The sequence below is a fragment of the Asparagus officinalis genome, chromosome 8 (assembly GCF_001876935.1).
Source record: "Asparagus officinalis chromosome 8, Aspof.V1, whole genome shotgun sequence".
Taxonomy (NCBI): domain Eukaryota; kingdom Viridiplantae; phylum Streptophyta; class Magnoliopsida; order Asparagales; family Asparagaceae; genus Asparagus; species Asparagus officinalis.
Window position 1 is genome coordinate 82,607,675 of NC_033801.1, and position 5,330 is coordinate 82,613,004.

The window sequence follows — 5,330 nt, forward strand, 5'->3', positions numbered from 1 at the left end:
ACTAAAGGCCCTGTGACCTTCGGCATCAATTCGGCGGGTCTTGCCCCGCGCCCTCTGCGACCGAGCACCATCCTGGATAACACGAGAATCAACCTGAGAGGCTTCTTCGGCCACCAACTCTTCGATAGGTTTCACACGGACAGTCTTATTAGCTGCTAGCAACCACTTGCAGCTCAGGAAAGTGAGGTTCAACTGCCGCTCAGTACCTGGGAGACTGAACCTAGCTCCAGTGCAACCAGTCACGGTCCACAACCATGCACGAAGACCGTCCACCAAACCTCCATGAGCCCGAAGCTGCTGGCGTGGGTTCCCAACATAAAGCTGGTCATAACCGAACTGGCGGGCGAATCGGCAAGGTAGATACGGCTCTATGAAGCACTGATTCCCCACCCGGAAAGTCAGGTAACCCGGCCTAATGTTCACTAGCCAATTAAAGCAGCCCATATCCAGATAAGTCCTATACTCCCTCGGCTTCTCCTCATCAATCAAACACTCGCCGTACCGGCTGGAGAACTGTGGAAAGCAAGTGGAGAATGCCCAGCACTTGTGGACTTGTAGCTGACGCCTGATATCGGGGAATCCTCGGCCCTCCCACTCACCATTCTCAAGCAACTGTAGAAAGGGGACAGACTGATCTATGGCATTCGGTATTGACATCACGTCGGAACGATGAAGAACGAACCAAGCCATCAAATAAATATACGGGAGCTCTACCTTAATGGTAGGAATCTGAGTCGGTTTATCATCATCTCTCCGTGTAAAAGCACCAGAAATCTGCCGAAGCCCTCGATGAATGTTAGCAACCATCACCGGAAGAAGCGAAAGTTCCTTCTTGTAGGCAAGCTGAACTGCAGGATAGAGCACTTCCAGTGGCAGAGCGTCACCAGACTGATACGGGACCACACATTTCTTCAACCAGATGGCGAGATAACCGGCAAGGAGAGTCATCGGACGAATCGGTGTGGTCGCATGATATAAGAACGATCTGAATTTAGTCCCTGCAGGAAAGCCGCTCTCGGAACTGCTAATGGTATAGGATTGGGCGTTAGTCTTATTCAGCAGCTCATTAACCTCTGAAGGAGTCAGCGGTGCCAGTTCACAAATAGATTGGCCAGAATGGCTCTCCAGATTCCTGAACAAGTATGATGCGAACTGCTTCAGGCTCACATTTGCTTTGGTCCTCTTCGCTAGGGGCTTAGACTGCGCCAAAGCAATGTGATAATGACAAGTGAGGTCCCATAAGGTCTCGTAGCGGTCGGGCATGCGATCCTTCAGCTGACTCAACTCATGGTTGGAGGGAAAGTACTCCTGGTATAACATCTGTCCCATGGGCAAACCAGAAATCTTGTGCATCTCATGTAGAGCCAAGCCCAACTCTCCGTGCCTGGTCAGAAAAGTGTTGGAATCTGGATTGTAAAGCTCGCATAGGGCAAAGAAATGCTTCGCGCTTGTAGGCAAGCCATGCATGGTGGCCCGAATGGCTGCATAAAGGCCGCAAGCATGTAACTCCTCGCTCCATCGGCTCAAGACATACTTCGTCATACGAGCCCACCAAAACCTGTCCAAAGAATGGACCCAACCATAGAATCTGTGGCGCGGTGCAGGCATCTCCCGTCCTAAGATAGCGAGGCGATTCCTCAAAGTAGAAGCAGTGGCGAGGAACTCGTTACGAGGCGGAGTATCTAGCCCCAGTACTCCGGGATGTAGTCCAACAATGTGATCCCGGCTCGAACCAGGAACTGCCTGATGAGTAATATAGCCGCAGTGAACGCTCTCATGTTCCTTTGTCAAACTCCACGACATCTCCCGCTTCACAGCTTGGCGCCTGAGCTCAGTCAAAGAACGGTGTCGAGGAATCTTCGGCAAATACATATAACGACTGCCAGTCTGGTAAAGCCACTGCTCAGCCTCAATAAATACTGCATCGGGATCCCTGGTAGAGTCTCCAAACAAGAAGTCAGTCTTCCTAAGAGACTGAACGGAACTGGCATCCTGCACGAGAGGCGCATCTGTGATCAGCTGGCGAAGAGCTTGATGGCCACCTTCCCTCACCACTTGGACAACTTCCAACGACGTGCCCGGAGCAAACTGGGAGGTGAACGGAATGGGCGAAAAGTCATCAGATGTGGAATAATACTCATCACGACGTCCATTCACCGCATGCGATGAAAAAGCTCCGGAAGGATATTCCACTGAAAACAAGCAGTTAAGTGTTTGTTAATTTCAGATATAAAAGGAAATTGAATTCATCTTACAAATTGGTAAGATAGAGTCATTGCCTTATAAAGGGCGAGACGATTTGGCCACATTGCGCATTTATAAGATAGGGTATATCGACAATATATCCCTGCCTTATAAAGCACAATGCAGCGTCAAAACGCCCCCTTTATTATGAGATGTGGTTTTGACCAAGCAAAACCCATCTTTAAAGCGTCGATCCTCACCAAGGAGAATCAAGGCTTTTCCCGATCGCCTCACCAAGGAGAGCAAAATAGGGTAAAAGGACTAAATTGCAAAATTCTCAGAAGAAGAGGGTTAATTTGCAAAATTTCCATAAAGCGTCGATCCTCACCAAGGAGAACCAAGGCCTTTCCCGGTTGCCTCACCAAGGAGAACAACGGGGGGTAAAATGGACTAATTTGCAAATATCCAGAAAAAAGAGGACTAATTTGTAAATTTTCGAAAAAGGTCAAAAAATTGCTCACCAGCATATGAGGGAGGCGCGCCATCAACCGATGCAGCAGGAAAACGACCTCTCGATACTCGCGACATAATGGCCTACAGAAAAAGAATTCAAGAGGTCAGATCTAGAAATAAAAATCACTTTTTTATCCCCTAAAAAGGCGAGCTTGAGGCATCAAATCACTCCCTCAACCCTTATATGCGATCCCGCTATTCCATACACTAGATCAAACATGAAATAGATCAAGATTATGGAGATATACCTGAGGGGAAGCTCGAGGATCCGACAAAAATTAGATCTTGGAAGTGCTCGAACCACGCGCTCGAGGGGCTCGAAGGAAAGTCTAAATATGGAAGTTTCGAGGGATTTCTCAGTCAAGGATCAAAAGGAAGGATGAATCTAAGACGAAGATCGAGTTTTGAGGGAGAACGGAGGCTCGAGGGAAGAGAAATTCAAAAAGGAGGCAAAAAGGGGGGGGCCGGCCCTAGGGTAAAGAAAAAAGAAAAGAAAAAGACCCCCTTTATATAAGGTGGACCGGGTTGAACCAAACCGAACCGAACCGGACCGGACCCAGTTCGAACCAAAATCCAAATTGAAGCCGAACCGAGCATCGAAACGACTTCAAATCGAGCGACGGTTCAGTCCATCATTCACTCACCCCTCTCCCATTTGTTCGGAGGAGTTGGAGGATTTTTTGAGCCGATTTACTGCCTTTTTTGGCTCATTTTAAGCCGGTTCAGCTCATTTAGGCACAAAAACACTCCGAAAAGTATACGAGTATAAACTGCTTCTTAATACTCCAATAAGGTATATGAGTATAAACTATTCCCTATTTTTGGTTTGAGAAGTTCCTGGAGAATATTGTTTATAAATATTCTTAAGGATAACTCAACCACACTACGCCGGACAACGCGTTGTGCATAAAGACTCGACGCCACAATCAATGGTCAGCTCAAAGGAATCGACTTCAAGTTCAGAAAATTCCGACAAACGGTCAGACAATAAATGCAGCACCGGAACTCTTACAGACTTTCGACAAAGCACCGAAAAGCCTGGAGAATTGAAGGAGTCAAGAACAGAAGCCATTCCGAGGTCCCGTTATACCGACTGAAGGTAGGGACAATCATATCCAAAGTATCCCAGACTCTTCTATAAAAGAACGAGACTGAAATACTTTGGAGGGGGTATCTGTAGGCATATAAAATTGCTTATAGGTCCCCTAGCATAGCTCGGCACAAACCGACGAACCAACGAGGCGACGAGATCGACGAATCGCACAGAAGCGACGGAATGCATCCACCCGCGTGCAGAATCAAGCTAATGAGTTGAGGAATCAACGAGCCATCCAACCAAGGGGAAACTCGGACGAATCACGATCGAATCAAGATCAATTTCGGACTCGAACTCAGAAGCGGATTTACTGCCAAATCAGGAATCCAACTTACTGCCAAATCAGATCAACCAATCAGAGTCTCAATCAACCGAATCACGGACAGAACCGGAAACAACGGAAAACGACTCGAAAAAGTCGGAAAACACCGCCCGCGGGGGCTCGGCCAAAGCCGAGCCACCTCAAGGCGGCTCGGCCTTAGCCGAGCCACGCCTATAAATAGGCCTAGAGATGTTCATTTTCAGAGGTGGAACTTTCAAGAGCCGAAACTCTGCCGGATTGAAGAGTGAACTCGGAGTTTTGAAGACTTGAAGACTTGGACGTACATATCTGATCCTCGGCGACCATCCACGTCAGAAAAGGCAGGATCTCGAGAGGAAGAAAGAACAGATCTGAGATCTACACGAGGTCACACTCCAGATCTAAGCTTGGTCTTAGATCTCGAGATCCGAGCGATTATTCCCTTGGTGGATTAATCCCTCCCGGCTATTATTCCCTTCGTGGAATAATACCCGCATAATCGTGTAGATCCGACCGGATCTAGATCGCGTGGTGGTCCACGGATTAACCCCGGCGCAGGCAAAGAACCCACCAAAGCGAGCGACCGCAAAACAGGAGCTCGTGATTTGTTCACAGAAGGAAAGTTGTAATTTTTTTTTCTTTATTTTCTTTGAGCTCGTGATTTGTTCACAGAAGGAAAGTTGTAATTTTTTTTTCTTTATTTTCTTTGATTTAGTTGTAACCGGATCTATAAAAGACCGGATCTTTGTAATCCAAGATGACAATTATCTCAATGAAAAAGAAAACAGTTTTCCACGCGAACAACGTGTGCAACCGCATACGAAATTTGGCAAAAATTATGTGTCACACATGAAGGAACACCCCAAGTTAAAGAATCTAAGATTAGTGGACTCATGCATGATTATAAGCTATTTAAAATGCTTCCTAATGAATCCATTGATGCTATGTTTTCCCGCTTTCCTAATGAATCCAAGTTAAAGAATCATAATTCTCTTATGATTTATAATCATGTAAATATATCAGATGTATATATTTATCAGTGTTTGGGAACCCAACAGGTGTTTATATATGAGAGACATCGAGTGATATGTGTCCAGCAGAATGCCTACAGAAGGCAGTTTGTTTTCCAGTTTATTTTCTTTTACGGTTTTTAGTTTGGTCTTATTAGGTTTCGGGTCGGGTTAGTTCTTTGGTATATATTCTAAACCTACCCAGGAGAGCCTCTCCCTTCATCTC